This window comes from Phaenicophaeus curvirostris, chromosome 2, assembly GCF_032191515.1.
Source record: "Phaenicophaeus curvirostris isolate KB17595 chromosome 2, BPBGC_Pcur_1.0, whole genome shotgun sequence".
NCBI classification, from domain to species: domain Eukaryota; kingdom Metazoa; phylum Chordata; class Aves; order Cuculiformes; family Cuculidae; genus Phaenicophaeus; species Phaenicophaeus curvirostris.
The window spans coordinates 28,378,328-28,397,045 of record NC_091393.1 but is presented as its reverse complement, the minus strand read 5'-3'; the positions used below and the strand labels follow the sequence as shown (position 1 = coordinate 28,397,045).

The 18,718-nt window shown below is 44.3% G+C and overlaps 2 protein-coding genes across 3 annotated transcripts in view; both read right to left on the bottom strand.

Annotated features, from left to right (window-relative positions):
* The window catches only part of COLEC11 (collectin subfamily member 11), a 42,815-nt gene extending 26,400 nt beyond the window's left edge, over positions 1-16,415 (bottom strand). For both annotated transcript variants that reach the window (XM_069851603.1, XM_069851604.1), the window contains exon 1: positions 16,146-16,415. The gene's annotated coding sequence lies outside the window, so the exon portion shown is untranslated. The remainder of the gene's footprint in view (positions 1-16,145) is intronic.
* Positions 1-18,718, bottom strand: part of RNASEH1 (ribonuclease H1) — a 77,148-nt gene that overhangs the window by 33,442 nt on the left and 24,988 nt on the right. The window lies entirely within an intron of this gene.

Genomic DNA, 18,718 nt, shown 5'->3' with positions numbered 1-18,718 from the left:
AGCTCATGGTACCCACTATGGACTCGATGATCCAGTGGGTCTCTTCCAACCTGATTATTCTATGATTCTATGATTCTTGCCAAGTCCATGATTCACAATCAGTGAGCAAAAAGGCAAGCAATAAAAACACCAAGAAGGAAGGTTGAGGAGAAAGGTGTTCCTCCAAACCTTCCCTTCAAAGGCTTCTAGGGCTGGATTTGGCACTTGAATAGTCAGTGCTGGCAAACTGGAAAGCAAGAACAGGCTTTGCAGTGTCAAGTTAGGAGTAAACACTCCCTACACGGGAAAGCAGTGAGTAGATGTCACCTCAGTGAGCAGCTGTCACCTCAGTGAGCCAATAGGACATGGCAGGAGACTGGGAAACATTTCCAGTGCCTGGAAGTCTTTTCCAGACACATGAATGTTCAGCCCTCAGCAGTGGCCACCTCTGAGTGGTCATCCTGGATGACAGACACACCGATACTCTGTGGGCTGAGCAAAGAGAAGGTGAGGGTTCTGCCTGCCTTAGCCCGCAGCTCACACCCACAGCTCTGGAGAGCACCTGGCCACCAGCCCGCAGGACGCTCAAGGCAGAGCATCCCACCTTTTCTTTGTAGTGGGGGCACTTTGAGATCCAGAAGAAGATCAGACAAAGAGGCTTTCAAACCAAGCGGTGCAGATATACAAGTAGAAGCTTGGGAACCAGGCAGTTTCAACATGAGCACCCAGCAGGCTGATGATAAGGATTCTTGACAAATGACTTGGTGAGGGGAATGAAATAGCCCGAGACAGAAAAACGGTTTTAATTTAGGAGGGAGCTCCAGTCTCTGCATTAGGAAATAAGAAGGCAGCATCACCTCCTCTGGTTGCATTTTGGGAAGTTTTAGATGTATCTAGACTACCGCTGAAAGATCAAAGCCTCCAGGTACATTAAATATTAATCTGCCTTTGCAAACTCCTACACAGCTCAGAGGCGAGACAGGCATTGCACAGCAGAGAACTGTCAGGGCTGTTTGGTGGCTCTGCTCAGCAGCCAGATATGAAGGATTTTCTGGGGAAAACAAAACCTCCAACGAAGCTTCATCGCATTCCTCACCGCCTGCTGCTGCTGCAGGGCTTACAAGCCCCGGAGACACAGGGGATGTATCCCAACCTGCCTCGTGACAGCTCAACTCACAGAGAAAATGGACTCATTCTAGAAAACAGAGCTTCTTACTGTCAGTCAGGTCACAACACCCAGACCTTTGATCTGAAAAAAGCCACTAATAGAGGAAATGTCTGAAGAAGGTGCAGACTAAATATTTTATAGAGCCTGCAGCTGCACTAAAGGGACACATTAGCAGCAGAAATCCAACCAAAACCACTTTGGGTATCACTTTCTCCACGTTTTCCTGCTTAAAAAAAAAAAAAGCTTTTCTTCTGCAGCTAGAATTGCTTCATATGATTGAAATGAGTTTGATCTCCAGATATGTGCTACTGGAGCACCTCTTGTTTTAACATCCTGGAAAATTCCTTGCTTTTCTGACCTACCTTCAAGTCCTTTCAGGCTCAGATTCAAAAAGGCATTTAGAAAGCGAAATCCTACTGAAATTGGGCCTTAGGAACAGAAATGCAGGTTGATGCAAACACACACACACCATCAATGAAAGAAGAGTTGGTGTGCAAACCACTACAGGAGCTTAACCTCTACAAATCAATGGGCTCTGACACTACCCACCCAGGAGCGTTGAGCTGGCTGCATCACTGAGAAGCCACTCTCCATAGTCTTTGAGAAATCATGGAGATCATGGGACGTCCCAGAAGACCAGAAGAAGGCTAATGTCACCCCTGTCTACAAGAAGGGCCTAAAGGAGAATCCAGGAAATTATGGGCCCATCAGCCTCACTTCAGTCCCTGGGAAATTATGGAATAAATCCTCCTAGGGGTCATCAAAAGTCCAACGAAGCAAGGGAAGAAGGCTAGAAGAGTGGACTAACAAAAACCTTAAGAATTTAAGAGTTAAGATCTTACACCTCATAAAACAAAATACAGGCTAGGATCTACCTGACTGGGAAGCAGCTCTGTGGAAAGAAAGGGACCTGGAAGTTCTGGTGGACAAGAAGTTCAGTATGAACAAACAGTGTGCTGCAAAGAAAGCCAATGGGATTCTGGGTTGCATCAATAAGGGCACCACCAGCAGAGTAAAAGGAGTCATTATCCTGCTGTACTCAGTGTTTGTCGGGACACATCTGGAATATTGTGTCCAGTTTTGGTCCTTTTTATACAAAAAGATGTGGACGGAGGGTCCAGAGAAGGGCCACAAAGATGATCGAAGGACTGGGAACTCTGCCATAGGAGGAAAGGCTGGGAGAACTCGGTTTGTTCAGCATTGAGAAAAGAAGGCTTAGGAGAAACCTTATCACCATGTTCCAGTATTTAAAGAGTGGATAAAAAAGAAAATGGGGACCCTTCACAGGAGAAGTCGTGGGGAAAAGACAAGAGGTAATTGGCACAAGTTACCTCTGGAGAGATTTTAATTGGACACAGGGAACATTTTTCACAATTTGAACAATCAGCCATTGGAATAACCTCCCCAGGGAAGGGGTGGATTCCCCAACACTAGGAACTGAAGATTCAGCTGGAGACGGTGCTGGGCCACCTTGTCTAGACCGCTCTTTTGACAAGAAAATTTGGACCAGATGATGCACCTTCCATGAGAGGACAGGCTGAGAGAGTTGGGGTTGTCCAGCCTGGAGAAGAGAAGGCTCCGAGGAGATCTTACAGTGACCTTCCAGTACCTGAAGGGGCTACAAGAAAGCTGGGGAGGGACTTTGTACCAGGGAAGCTGTGGCTGCCCCATCCCTGGAGGTGTTCAGGGCCAGGTTGGATGGGCCTTGGGCACCTGATCCAGTGGGAGGTGTCCCTGCCCATGGCAGAGGGGTTGGAAAGTAATGGTCTTTAAGGACCCTTCAACCCAAACTATTCTATGATTCTTGAGGTCCCTTCCAACCTGGTATTCTGTGGTTCTATGGTCCTCAGGAAAATGTGTCAGCCTATTTTTTCAAACACACTTGTAGTCCTGGTATCTGAGTATCTTCAGTGTTGGCAAAACCAATGCTAGAGAGAAACCTAGAGATGTTCATCACTTGTAAAAGTATGAATTTTTTCTCACTGTCTGCCAGAGGTCAGGAGTCTAATTTGCAGGCCATTAAATCAACGTAAGCTGAAAGATTTGACAAAAAAAAATGAGAGGAGGAAGAAAAGGCAGCACTTACATGGCCTTTTCTTGAAGAAAGAAAAACAAAAATAGCCAATTGTCTCTATTCTCATCAGGAATGGAAACGCAGCAATTCGACCAGTGCAATAATTCCAAAACAACTTTTGAGACCCATCAGCTTTAGGGAATCTGCCTCAGTTGGCAAGAGAGAAGAGGTTTATTAAGCCAGGCTTCAAGTGACAAGTCCTTGAGAGGTCATTGGAGAATCCCCAGGGCACCACCGACTTGCGCAAAGCTGCTGCAGGACCAGCCAAGGCAGCTGGCACGAGCACTCCTCGAGCTTCCCTGCTTTCCCCTGCAGCTCTGGATGGAAAGCTTGGAGATGGCTCATGCGTGAAGCCCCTGCATCTGCCAGCAGCGGCTCCACAAGGGCTGGTGGCTTATTGCGTGTCAGTATGTTGGACCTAGGAGCAACAACACAGAGATCTGCCTGCTTGAATCCAAACGGATGAGAAATGCAGAAGGAAAATGATGCTCACAGGCTCTAACGCTCAGCCAGCCAGCAGCTCCGGGTGGGCGGCAATGCTCTGAGTAATCCTAGGGACTCCTCGTTGAGCTGGTTTTATTTTAGCATTATTTTTCAAACTCTATTTCATTCTCAGGGCTCTGAGCTGTGTTATCTGGATTCTGAATCGAGTCTGTTCCCGGTGCAGGCAGAGCCCCAGCCGCCTTTGATGGGTGATTTTCCCAAGCAGGTCTGAGTCAGCACTACCAGCACGTCAACAGCTTTTACCAGTTCTTACTCCTCTGACTTTTTGAGGGCTCATCATCCACATCCTGACACCCCCTAGAACTATCTGGCAGACTGCGTATCCTCAAACGCCCCGAGCCGCATCCTAACAGATGTGACACATGCCCACAAAATCATGCCAGTGAAAGGCCGGGCTGTGACACAGACCTCACACGACTGCAAATCTACTTTTTTTGAACAGATAAAACGCCAACCAAACAAAAATTATGAAGTCTCAGGGCTACAAGGGCAACACCAGGGTCCAGCACATCACAGATACATTTCTGAGGGAAAGCAGAGAGAGCAGAAGGGAGAAGCCTCCAGTGCTGAGTGTGCAAGCTGCTTTTCACCCCTTGGACTGAGGGCTGCAGATCATTCCCTGGAGATGTCTTTCACATTGAAGATGGAACCTGTGCTACTGACCTCTCCTTTCTCCATTACAGCTCTGCTGATCTTTGATACAGGATGGTGGATGATGTGACTGAGAGCAGCCCTGCTGAGAAGGACTTGGGGTGCTGAGAGATGAGAAGATCAACACGAGCTGGCAGTGTACACTCACAGCCCACGTCCTGGGCTGCATCAAAAGAAGTGTGGCCAGCAGGGTGAGGGAAGGGATTCTGCCCCTCTACTCCTCTCTTGTGAGACCTCATCTGGAGTTCTGTGTCCAGTTCTGGAACCCTCAACATGAGAAGGAGATGGAGCTGTTGGAACGGGTCCAGAGGAGGCTACAAGGATGGTCAGAGGGCTGGAGAACCTCCCGTACGAGGACAGGCTGAGAGAGTTGGGGTTGATCAGTCTGGAGAAGAGAAGGCTACAAGAAGATCTTACAGTGACCTTCCAGTACCTGAAGGGGCTACAAGAAAGCTGGAGAGGGACTTTTTACAAGAGCATGGAGCAATAGGATGAGGGGGAATGGCTATAAAGTGGAAAGGGGAAGATTTACACTAGAAATTAGGAGGAAATTCTTCACACTGAGGGTGGTGAGGCCCTGGCCCAGGTTGCCCAGAGAAGCTGTGGCTGCCCCATCCCTGGAGGGGTTCAAGGCCAGGTTGGATGGAGCTTGGAGCCCCTGATCCAGTGGGAGGTCCCTGCCCATGGTGGGGGGAGAGTGGAAGTAGATGATCTTCAAGGCCCCTTCCATCTCAAAACATTCTATGGTTCTATGGCTCTAACCTACAGATATTTCATGCAGCTTTGCTTTTACTGTAAGCATCGTTTCGTTTGTCCTCCCAGTTCCCGCATGCATTACCTTGGCTAATCAAGAGCTTACCATTCAGCTGGAATATAAAATCAGAATCAATGGTAAAGCTGCTTAAACAATGGGTGATCATTCTGGTAACAATGCAATGTTCTCAAGTTAAAATCTACACTTTGATTTAAAGGTTAAAGCAATGGGCTTGAAAGGTTAAAAAAAACAAAAACTAAATGTTAATACCATAGAATTGCAAAAATAAGGATGATAACTGCTGCAGCTATGAAGGCTCCGTGAAATCTATGGAGCATGGAGGAGCATAAAGTAGGGACATAACACATTCCAGGTCCTGATGATGCTGAAAAAGCAGTGAGGTTTGCTGCAGAGGACAAAAGAGTGAGTCTAAGCTGATGGGAAGCTAATATTACCTGAAAACCCAACTAACAGCAAGTCATTAGTTACTCCCCAAAGTACACTTAATTCTGGCTCAATAAAGCTATTTCCTCAGACAATATTTGTGAGGTGTGAGGGGCTGCTGGTTCCGATGGTCCAGCGCAGGTGTCCTTGTCACATGTAGGAGTAACAGCCTCACATTTCACCAAGAAGCATGTTTTTAAAAATTGAGACAAATCTCTTCGTGACGCGTCTCTGCTGAAGGCAATGAATTCATATCAGAACTAACTTAGTGTCATTTCTGCTGAAAACATAAAATCAGGGCTTCAGCAAGGGTGAGACAAAAATAGCACCAGAAGGGGGCAAGTAGGTTTTCAAAATCATTAACTAGAAGGAGATGGGACCCACGTGTCACATTTCTCACAATAGCTGTGTGTATTTATTAGATGGCAGGAGATAACACTCAAGTGGAATTTTATCTTTGTGTAAAGTGTTGCTCAGAGATAACTAGAAATATGAAACAAAATTCCTTCCACGATGTTTTAATCAAAGTCTCTATTAGATGAGAAGATCTCTGCTATTGACTTGTTTGCAGCTGTAAATTACAGAAACAGCGTGTGATCTTCAGGGCCATACTAGATGTATGACAGATCAAATTTTCAGCATTCTTAAGCACCCCAAAAGCCAAAAAAAAAATAGAGGGTTCAAATATAGGTGTCAGTTCTTCTGCAACCTGGTTCTGGATTGTCTCAAGAGTAATAGGGAGGCACGGTGGGACTTGATGGTCTCAGAAGTCTTTTCCAACCTAATGATTCTATGATTCTAAGTCTTGCTTCTATAAAGCATCCACATAAGAACTTGATGCTGTCCCCACACTCCTGTCCACTGGAACTAAACCACCAAAGAACCAGTGAATTATTCGGAGAATGATGCAGGTATATGTCTTGACTTGTATAATTACATAACATTTATATATGCATTTGTCATCTTATTTCTGAAGATTTAGGGCACCACTTTTCAGCCCTTCACATCCAGAGAGGCTTAGGACAGGCCACAGAAGCTGGGATGTTTGTGCAGTATTTAAGTGTTTAATGCCTATTCCATCAACTTAGGCTTTCCAACACATTCTTGCCTTCCAGGAGCTTCCAAGTGGACCTGACAGTTGTCTTCTTAAGAGCACTGGACAGGCTTGGAACGCAAACTTAATCTGGGTAGGGTGGTACCAGTTCTCCAGCTACAATCTCAGAGGTGCAGAGATCATAGAATCGTAGAATCACTAGGCTGGAAAAGACCTTTGAGATCATCAAGTCCAACCCTACCTGTCCACTACTAAATCATATCCCTGAACACTTAATCTGACCATCTTTTAAACACCTCCAGGGATGGGGACACCACCCTTGGCAGCTTCTGCCAGTGCTTGAGGACACTTTAAGTGAAGAAATTTTTCCTAATGTCCAAGCAAGATGAAGCAGAAAGGTCTATAAAGGCTCCATCCAGCCACCCCACGCTTCAGCAGCAGCGCAAGCCTTTTGCATGACAGAAATGACACTCAAATATTGATCCAAAAGTTGAGAAGTATCAGCTATGGAACATCCTGAAATTTAAAGAAGTTAAACCCATGGCTCCAGATCTCCAGATGAGAGCAATTGCTTCCATTGGATAGACACAGTAGCCAACATTAGATTACACTCAGCGATGCCACATCAAAGGATGGAAGGCAAGCAGGGAAGAAGCCAGCTCAAGCCTCGTGGCAGGACCCCAGATCAAAAAGGAGCAAGATGAGTGTGTCCTCTTCCCTTCTTTCTCTTTTTATGTTCCACAGCTGTCGTATGGACGGGTCAGGTGTGCCCAGACAGAAAACAAAAACCTAAGCAAAGCACTTTACAGGGCTAGAGGAAGAGTAAAGACAGGAGACAAGACAAGACATAGGTTCTAGACTACTAGTGGGAGAAACACAAAGCAAAACTGGAAAATCAAAGAGACCTGACCAGGGGAGAATGGCAGAGAAAGGGAGAAATGGCACCATCCCAGAGCGCAAGTGGATGAGAGAAAGGTTTTCTGTTGCCCCTGCATCCTTCTCCTCACTGAGGAGAAAAAGCACAGAGCAGATTTTGCTCCCATACTCTCACACGTTAAATGTGTGACAGCTGCATTTAAAGGAGGCTCTAAGAATGAAGGGAAGCCACTGGTCTGCTGCCCAGTCCTTCCCAGTGCTGCAAGGATGACATCTGAAAAAGTGAACCACAAGGCAGAGCACAGCCAGCACTAGAATATGCTGGTTAAACAGAGCAACTTCAGATCCAGGTCTCGAACTACAGACGTTATGGGCAGACCCTTGGGTTGGATTCAACTGTTGTGGATTAGGTGCTCACTCTGAAAAAGTCACCCTGATCTCCCTGTGTAACCTAGTCAGAGAAAGGCAACTTCGTGTGGCCATTCATTTCATCCTAAAACAGGACAATTTACTCTGGAGGTACCTCTTCATGGCCCAGTATGACCAGCTCGGCCTTGCAGGTATGTGAAATTAGGTGATGGGACTCCCATCATCACTAATTAGCTAATTTAACCTACAGGAAGGCTAACAGCAGCCTGGCATCCTATGGCAGGGGTGTTGGAACTAGATGTGTTTTAAGAACCCTTCCAATTCAAACCATTCTATGATTCTTGCAATGCTGTTTTTCAGTTGACTTAGTTCCTTGGCTCCTGGTGAGGGTAAAATAGCCATCGTTCCCATGAAAAATGCTGCCACTGAGGGAAATAAATGCCCTTGGCAGCTGCTGAGGTGGCCTCCAGTGTGTTACAAAACCACCTCCCCACCTGCTAGTAGCGTACAGAAAACAGAGAGATGTGTAAATGAAAGAATAAAAAGAACAAAAATCACCAGGAAAAAAAAAATCAGCACATAATTAGAATGGGAACATTCTAAAAGGAGGAAAGATATGGCAAAATACCAGGCTGCAATGGAAAATAATATCCAAGGAAAGACTCGGAGCACAGGAGATACAACGACATGAGGCATTTTGAAATAGCATTCAAGCCACCAAGAGTCATGGAAATGATCCAAGAGTGTTATCCTCAAATGACAACGACACAGTTCTCAGAATGATATCCTCAATATAACAAAATACCACGGTACGTAAGCACGCCTGATCAAAATCCTCCATTTGACCTTGGACAATAACTGGGGGCAACAGCTGTAAACTGGAGAGGGTCAGATTTAGACTGGACATAAGGAGGAATTTCTTCACCATGAGGGTGGTGAGGCCCTGGCCCAGGTTGCCCAGGGAAGCTGTGGCTGCCCCATCCCTGGAGGTGTTCAAGGCCAGGTTGGATGGGCCTTGGGCACCTGATCCAGTGGGAGGTGTCCCTGCCCATGGCAGGGGGTTGGAACTGGATGATCTTTAGGTTCCCTTCCAACCCAAACTATTCTACAATGCAATTTCAACAAAAAGGTTATTTTTATTGTCAAACCAGAGATCTCCAGAGACCAAGTAACACTCAACATGCAATTCTATACTGAACCTTTCATATCAGCTCCCAGGAGCCTGTTAAAAGGAGGGAAAGAAATTATATTGGTGACACAACAACCAATAATACTTTCAGTACAACGGCCAAGCCTCAGTGCAAGAGAAAACTTAATAACATCAGAGTAGAAAATGACCTTCACAGGAAATACAGCTGCATATCTTTACTGGACAAGTGGAAACTTGCTAGCAATAACACTGTTCAATGTCCTTCACTTCTAGAGTCCTAAAACACCTTTCCAAGTGCAGATAAGTGAAAGAAGACAAAAGGAAGGGGAACCTACCCAGACTAAGAGAAAATTTCCAGATAGTGTTTAGAGATGGTTGTAGAAATGAAATGCAGTGAGGAAAAGAAAACAGGCTTGTATAGATCTGATGTGATTGAGTAAAAGCATGCGCAAAGATTCCTGTAGACAACGAGAAATTAGTGAAGTTTCAGAAGTCAAAGCGTTCTCACTAATCAGTCTATATCACTGGCAACAGACATGATCCTACTTGTAAGATCAGCCAAAAGGAAACCAGACAAAATAGTATCTTCCAGTGGTAAAACATTTCCCGGAGCAGTTCTCACATCATGACCCGCATGCTCGAAATCCTTTGTCACGTACAATGTACTTGTCTACAAAGATTTAAAACTGTTAGGAAAGAGAACAAGTGATTGCTTGCGTGTCTGAATGCTTTCGACAGACTTGTCTCATTTTGAAATAGAAATGGGAATTCAGAAACAGGACGTGTAGAACATGATTTGCAAACAAGGGTGTTCATCTGAATTCATATAAAGCGAAGGTGTTACTTCCCTTATCCATATGCCAAGATGCTTCTACTACCAAAAGAGTCTTGAGAATGACAACTCCTTTTGATATTTTGTTGTTAAAGACCTTCCATCTAACCAAGCACACCAAAAGATTTCATTATTTTAATAACGCACATTTCTAGGGAAGAATATAACAAGCCATGTTAAGTGATAACTGGTGGCATCTCCATCTCACCCAGAAAATTCTCTAACAATAGCTGCTGACGCATCTTTCTCCCAGCTCAAACATGACCAGTTGCACACAAATTAAGAAACTGCACATCAGCTAAGCAGTGACCACTTGAATCTCAGTGTGTATCTGTTCACCATTTACACAGCATTTATGGGAGCAAAACCAAATGCTACTGCTCTGAGTAAATAGAGGTAAATCCAACTGAGGCCTTTCCCTTTTGTCCCATCACCTGTCACTTGGGAGAAGAGACCAACACCCACCTCTCTACAACCTCCTTTCAGGCCCAAGTGACAGGTGATAGAATGAGAAGAAATAGCCTTGAGCTGCCCCAGGGCAGGTTCAGACTGAACATCAGGAAAAACTTCTTCACTGAAAGGGTTCTCAGACCCCGGCAGAGGCTGCCAGGGAGGTGGTGGAGTCCCCATTCCTGGAGGGGTTTAACAGACAGGTAGACGAGGTGCTCTTGGATCTGGTTTAGTAGTGGGCAGCTACGGTTGGACTCGATCTCAAAGGTCTTTTCCAGCCTAGGGATTCTATGAGTCTATGATTGAGAGACATTTTTCTTCTCCTATGTAATAAGACATTCTTTGCTGTTTCCTGTGCTGGGCCTTCCTTACATTCCTGTCTGATGTTTTTATTTTGATTGGCTCTAATTACCATGCCATCCAATATTGCCAGTTCATGCAAATATTATTTTTTAAAGCTCTTTGTTTTAATTCCCAAGCATTAGATGATCTTTCATAAGTTCTTCTCTGATGATAACCATAAAGTTCTACTTGTATTAAATAAAGTCCTTACAAAAGTTGTGGCTTCCTTGTCCTTGGAGGTGTTTAAGGCCAGGTTGGATGGGCCTTGAGCAGTCTGGTCCAAAGGGTGCTGTCCCTGCTCATGGCAGGGGGGTGGAACAGGGTTATCTTTAAGGTCTCTTCCAACCCAAATCACCCTATGATTCTATGAAAAACTTCCATGCTTTCTTGCCTTCCTTTAACTCCAACGTAATCAGCAGCCACTGATGTAGAAGGTTCATTTAAAGGATGCAGCATTTGTGAAGCCTTGAAGCCTTTTAAAATGGATGTGAGTTATTTTGGTGTGTTCTCTAGTGAAGGTGAATGATTTATGAAGCCATCAGTCTCTGCCCAGTGCGCCCTTTAGCCAGCCCAGCACTACTTCAAGCCCTTGCAGCATGGAAACAGGCACAATGCCCTGAGCACACAGAGCAGGTGGAGACCAAATCAAGCCTTAGTCTGTGGTCTCTTGGAAGCCCATAGACTATTTCTAAGGAGTCCACTAACGATGAGAAAATGCATCGGTATTTTCAGCAAAGTACAACCTCTGCTAAAATCATCAGCACCATCACAGGAGAATTTGAAGGGATCCAAAAATAAGCCTGAAAATCATTTAAATTAAACTGAAAGTCTTAGATTGCTGTCTGTAGGATTTCTTCTTATTTTGATGCTTATTCTACAGTGAGCGAATCACGTTATCTGAGAGGAGGTTGACGGGGGATCTTATCACTGCCTAAAACTGCCTGAAAGGAGGTTGTAAAGAGGTGGGTGCTGGTCTCTTCTCCCAAGTGACAGGATAAGAGGGAATGGCCTCAAGCTGCACCAGGGGAAATTTAGATTGGACGTTAGGAAAAACTTATTCACTGAAAGTGTTCTCAAGCACTGCAACAGCTGCCCAAGGATTTGATTGAGTCCCCATCACTGGAGGGGTTTAAAAGATGGGTAGATGAAGTGCTTAGGGATATGGTTTAGTAGTGGACAGGTACAGTTGGACCTGATGATCACAGAAGTCTTTTCCAGCCTAGAGATTCTTTTCAGTACTAAGAGGACCAAAAGAAAAATAATCATAGAGCAAGTCGTGCTGAAGACCACACAGACAGGCACCAGGAACCTAATCACAGCTACAGACACTGCTTCATTCTTCAAGGTCTCCACTCAAAAACCAGCTATCATTGAAGCAGTTTCGCTTTTCGCTTTCCATCCTTTGCCCCCACTCTTCACCCCTAAACCTCCAGATGAGAGCTTCCTAAGTCAACACTAGCGATACAATCACTGAATCTTTATCCATGAGCTCTTCCCAAGTCGAAAAAAAAGCTTTCAAAACCACCTTCTACCAATCCAACCACCTTAAGAGGCAGGAGGTGCCTGTGATTTTGTCAGAAAAATTACCTGGGTTCCTAAACATTTCTTAGTGCACAGACCAGAAAGAACCAACATCTTCCCTGAAGAGAGTAACAAGATACTATCCTCCCACCAAGCCCATTTATGCCCATCAAGGAAACGTGTCCAAACTCCTTCAGTCTCCTCTAAGCACAATGTAAGCAGGAAGGTTAGTAGAAAACACTGTCATTCCCTTCCAAAACAAGGTGGGGAGGTGCCTCTTTCTTGCAGACCAGCTTCTTATGGGAGTGCTCATGACAAAGGAATAGTTCCTTGGACTGCTCAGGCTTTCTCTTTTATGTTTTCTAACAATATCAACATCAGAAGCTGTCTTGGGAGTTGTGGAGACCAGTCAGTGGTCCCAATACTAAATTACTGTGACTGTTAGTGTTAAGGAAAATGAGAAAATATAAATACATCCATGGAGGACTTTGATATTATTGATAGTTGATTACCATAAATAGAATATTGTATTAAGACTATAATTAGAACAGGTGTTGGAAATGGATCTTTATGTCAACTACAAGAATACTGTTCAATTGTCCCATTAATTAAGGGATGAATGGACGAGGTGCTGAGGGACATGGTATAGTGATTGATGGGAATGGTTGGACTCAATGATCCGATAGGTCTTTTCCAACCTGGTGATTCTATGATTCTATGTGCAGCCCCGGTCCAGCTGAATCAACAGATTGAGTAAGAAACGTCAGACTTGGAACGTAGGGATTCGATTTGGTGATAATCGATGATTAAAAGGTCAACCTAGAGATAGGTATGACTTAATGGAACAGCATGAGGTTTTTCTTTGAAGCTTAAAGGTGAATAGATGTGTCTCAAGAAAGAAGATACGTGACTTTTGTGACCAGAGGAGGAACATGACCCATTGAAGCATCCCTTCTGAGGGAGAACTGAAATAAGACAGTGGAGATGAGTTATCAAGGTGGACTTCTGTGAACATTCGAGTTAATGAAGAATAAAGAACTAGAAGCACATGGAAAAACGCCAAGAACTTTTCAAAGTAACTACCTGTTGTATAATGCCGTGTTAAAATACATAAATATCTGACGATTTTGTGGGTGATGGCCCAGCTCTGAGTTCTAAACAAAGCAAATCTAAAGTCTGGTGAAACCACTATCTGGTGAAAATCCTTTAACAGTTAGTGCTGCTTGCAGCTTCCCAGGTAAGTGCTCATGGCCAGTAGATGATTACATGGTAGCTGAGTCTCAGCAGTCCATTTTTGAGAGAGAACTGTAGAAAACTGGGGGGTTTAGGGTCAGTTTTCAAAATCTCCATGCCTGAAAGGCAACTGGGCATGCACATTCAAAGTGAAGCTTCAGCTTGTGGACCTCAAGATCCTGCAGGCACTTGGCACTAAAGGTGGTGAATTTATCCACTCTCACATCCAGCAGAGGGAATCCTGGAGCATCTCCCTCACAAACATTTTCCAGATGGCTGATGTGACCATCACACCACTTGCTGGCTGTGGCGAATCACTTTCATTAGCACTTAAATCTCAAGCTTTTACTCCATACATAGCATATAAATATCAACTATTCTTGGTCTGGAGCCAGGTATCTAACCTGCAGCACTGTGAAACTGTTTATTCAGGTCAACATTTCATTCACATGCTTTATTGTTGCACTAGATGATCTTTAAAGGTCCCTTCCAACCCAGATTGTTTTATGACTTAGTGCAGAAGGAAAGCAGAGTAAACCCTAAAACTCCTAACCATCCGTCTTATAGCTCTGTTCCAATCTGAAGGACACCCTACGGGCCTCCTAACCAATCTCCTGATACAGTTTAGAGGAAGCAGCGATCCTTGGATGCTAATAAACAAGTAGGAGACTGATCCAGGGATGAAAAACTCAAGTAAACCAACTTCCCTTCTCTTCTTGCCTACAAACTTCTTCTACGATAGGGAAATCACCCAGGACTAAATCTTTCTGAAGACGTGCTTAGATGGGTGAGATGAGACCTTGTTGAATTTTCAAAACCACCTCTTCCAAAAGCTTCAGACTCCTAGTAGGTTGTTTTCCTCTCATCTTAAGAGTTTACCTAGCTTTTATAATCCAACCGTACTTCCTTGCAGCTTTCACTTCCAAATATATAAAATGGAGCACTTCTAGTGCAAAAAACAACTTCCGAGGCTTTCTAACAAAGGCTTGTGCAATGCAAAACACAAACTACACTTCCCAGGAGATACCATGAGAATATCTTTGACTGAACTCTTTTGGTTTTCAGCCAAAATAGTTTGACAAGAGAAGTAAACTCTACCCCAGAAAATTGACATTTTTCCTTAAAAAGCTCCTTTGCCAAAAAGGCTTCCCACTTCAAAAGAATTCTGGTTCAAGAGTTTTTGGACAGCCCTAAAGATGACTAAAGAAGAGATTCAGAAACAGTGTGAAATCATTCAAAAGTAGAAAAAACAACATAATGTACAATTTATAAATTCCACAGTAGATTTCTGCTGCCTCCACAGTGCAATTCTCTGCTGACCCTAGGACCACACCATGCTCAAAATGCCATTTTTGACTATGAATTTAAGTTACATATTCTCTTTCAGGTATTAATGAAAACATTTTAACAGATGCATCTAAGAATTTCATGAAATACAATCCAAACATTTTTAAAAGGAATACTCAGCTTGGAAGCATTAGTTCTTGTCTACAGCATCTGGATCACTTATTTATGCTACATCAGCAGCGTAACAAAATCTTAGGGATGCATCTAACAAGTTGTCAAGGATTAAAAGACCCTAATGTTGTTATAAGGGAGACCTTTAAGTCGGTGTTTATTTATGTTCTATGATGCTATAATAACTTAAACATTCATTATAGTGTAAATGATCACATATAGATGAAATACCAAAGATTTTAGCTACGAAGAGTGAAACGTAAGGCCATAGTTTTTACATTTGCTACGTTTTAAAAAGAATCATAGAATCATAGAATAACCAGGTTGGAAGAGACCCACCGGATCATCGAGTCCAACCAGTCCTATCAAAGCTTTCAATACTGAAGGATCAAAGCTGCTGGATTTCCAGAGGCTTTTTCTGTTTCACTCTACAACTGACACTGGGTATTTTGGTTCTCCACACTGATTTGATTTTGCTAGAAATAAATATATTGAGCCCTTAAGTGGGTCCACACAGAGGGCAGAAGGGAGGCTTGCAAGAACCTTTATGAAATGCATTTTTCATACCTGAAGAGCAGGCATGTGGACTTTTCGTTACTGAGCTTATTCTCTTATTCCAGCTCATTTAGACTAAGATTTTATGTCTTTAAAAATTCTTAAATTCACTTATGGATTCCTGTATACAGCTGCTTCCAACTTGATTTGGTTTTCACTGAGCTTGCTCCTAATGATCCACTGGTGGAATTCCAGCCCTCACTGGATCTCCTGTCATCTGTTCCACTTCTGCAATACCAGTTTTCATTCCCTGCTTCGCAGCTGTACTAAAAGTTCACTTTTTAAAGCAGAAAGCAGCCAGCTGCTTAGGAATGAAACTCAAAGGATGAAGAAAAGCATTTAGCATTTCAAAATTAACCTGATATTGATTATCCGATACCAGGAATTGCAACCCATTCATGAACCACAATGAGCTTCAGTCGAAGGAAAAGTTGGAATCCACACACTGTTTTGCCATTCTCCGCTCAGAAGAAAAGAAGCTCTTTGAAGGGCATTGGTACATTTTAAACACAACCCCCCCACTAACGAGGATTTCAGTGATCGAACGCACATGAGTGCTTCTCAACAGAAAGGTCCCACGTTATCTGATAGAATCAAGCAGCAAACTCTTAATTTCCTCACCTTCCCCTGCTAATTGGGGATCATCAATCACATCCCTCCACTTACGAGGCATCCTCCTAACAAACACCCAGACTTCTCCCCTCTAAAAAGTGAAAATACGAGACTCCTACCTTACGGTTGCTGAGCAAACGGGAACTGCGGGACGCTCTGAGGCTGCTGGGACACTGCACAGATGAACCTCATTGCTGCTGTTTACAGAAGCCTGACAGTTTTTAATTTGAAAAGAGGTTGCCTTTTGCTTTTCGACAGTTCAACAAATCAGACGAAACAGTTGCAAGTGTTATCTGTAAACAGCTTCCTGTTTGAGATAGATCAGCTGTCCTGCAGGACAATAATTAGGAAAGAAGTGTGGGAAAGCTGGAGAGGTCCATGATGTAAGCTTTTTATTTTGGGAATGTACTTTTTTGGGAATGCACTCTTACTCTCCCCTCCTCCTCTCTAGCAGAGAACCCCTTTTTAACCATTTCCATCTACCCAGCTCTGAGCCCTGCAGCACACGCTGCCCCAGCACGGCGCTTTTGCTTCTCAGCAGCTACGAAAACACATGAAATGCAGCCCCGAGTGCGAGCATCGGATGTGGACAATTAACACACCCTCCCCTTAATTAAATTTTCTCTACTTTTGCACTAGCCTGTGGCATTCCTGACTTGAGTAAAACACACAACTCTTTCAGAGCCGAGTCTCCACACTCCACAATAACGTAAATGCTAAATTATCCACTTCTTCGGGATACTTTAGGGGGTTTAGTTTTTTTTTTTAAACACCATTTTTCTATCTGCTTTTTGCTTCATTGGGAAAAGGAAGAAAGCAGACAGAAATCCTTCGCTATAGTTTCCATGTAGCAGTACAATTCTGGGTTTCCTCTTAAAGAGCTGAAGTGGTTTGAGCCCTGGGTGAGTCGATGTGCTCATGTTCTGGCAGGAAAAGACCAGGGCCAGCTGACTGTGGGATGTGGGACTTTTTGAACATCTCCCTCTCACTGTTAGAGCAGTTTCAACAGATATTTCAGCATTTCAACAGATATTCCTGGCTTCACCCTCGCCTTCCAGGGCAAACAGTGAGTACTGCTTATGATTATATCAAATAATATCGTCTAATTATTAATGATATCTAATACCCTCTAAGTGTTATAATCTATCTGTAAGGCTGTACCCTCCACTAAACTTATTCAACAAAAAGAGGCTCACAAAGTATCTGCCTGCACCCCTGTTGATGCCACTGTTCCCCTCCTGGTTTCTCCAGCTGGGGTTTGAGAGGTTGCACTGTAGGCGAGCACCCAGAGAGACAGGAGCCTGGATAACTCCTGGTACGTGACCTCTTGCTGGCTGATCAGGATGGTACTTAGGGAAGTAGCGGGAGGTTCCTTTCCATCTTAGAATGGTTTGAGTTGGAAGGGACCTGATAGATCATCTAATTCCAACCCCTCTGCCATGGGTAGGGGCATCTCCCACTGGATCAGGCTGCTCAAGCCCCATCCAACCTGGCCTTGAACACCTCCAGGGTTGGTCTCAGAGCTGCAGAGGGAGCGGTGCCTCACCCTCAGGACTCACTGTGGACCCCCTCATAAAGGCAGAGTCCTAAACCACCTTGTTTCCACATTGAGCTGGAACCTACCTACCCCACTCTGTTGATGTAAACCACTATATTTTAACACGCACACATGATTTAAACTGATTACACTTCCAGGGAAGTGGTAGATTCCTCTACACTGAACACTTTTAAGGCCCAGCTTGACAGGGTGCTGGGTCATCTCATCCCCAAGAAAGACACTGAGGTCCTGGAGTGTGTCCAGAGAAGGGAATGGAGCTGAGGAATGGGCTGGAGAACAAGGGTTTTGAGGAGCGGCTGAGGGACCTGGGGTTGTTTAGCCTGGAGAAGAGGAGGCTGAGGGGAGACCTCATTGCTCTCTACAACTGCCTGAAAGGAGGTTGTAGTGAGGTGGGTGTTGGTCTCTTCACTCAAGTGAGAGGTGGAATGGCCTCAAGTTGCGCCAGGGGAGGTTCAGATGGGACATTAGGAAAAACTTTTTCATTGAAAGTGCCCTCAGGCCCTGGCAGAGGCTGCCCAGGGAGGCGGTGGAGTCCCCATCCCTGGAGGGGTTTAACAGACAGGTAGATTAAGTGCTTAGGGATACAAGTTAGCAGTGGATAGGTATGGTTGGGCTTGATGATCTCAAAGGTCTTTTCCAACCTAGAGATTCTGTGAGTCTATGATTTAAAGTGTGTATTACCTAAAAGGTTGGACCAGACGATCCCTGAGGTCCCTTCCAGCCTGGCATTCAGTGATTCTGTGAACACAAGAAAGGACCAAATGGTAGAACATGAACATAACTGTGGAAGGACCACAGAGCTCTAATTGGAAAGTTCAGTTCTATGCATGAGTTCTCTGGGAGCAGAAGGCAACTAGCAGGATTGGACCCTTGCAGCGCTCTGCCGGCAGCAACTTGGGGAGAGAAATCTTTGATGTTAAGAATGCAGCCAAGTGACTGCAATCCAAGCCTTTGAAGATCATATTACAATGGCAAAGGAAGCATCCATTTACATACAGACCTACTCCCCCTGTAAACACAGGCAAATAACTTTGAGGCCAGGACCAGAATTCAAGGGAGAAGTAGAGCCATTTGAGGGAAATTTAGTAGAAAAGGTAGGATTAAACACTGGGGAAACAGAAGTGAAAAACATAA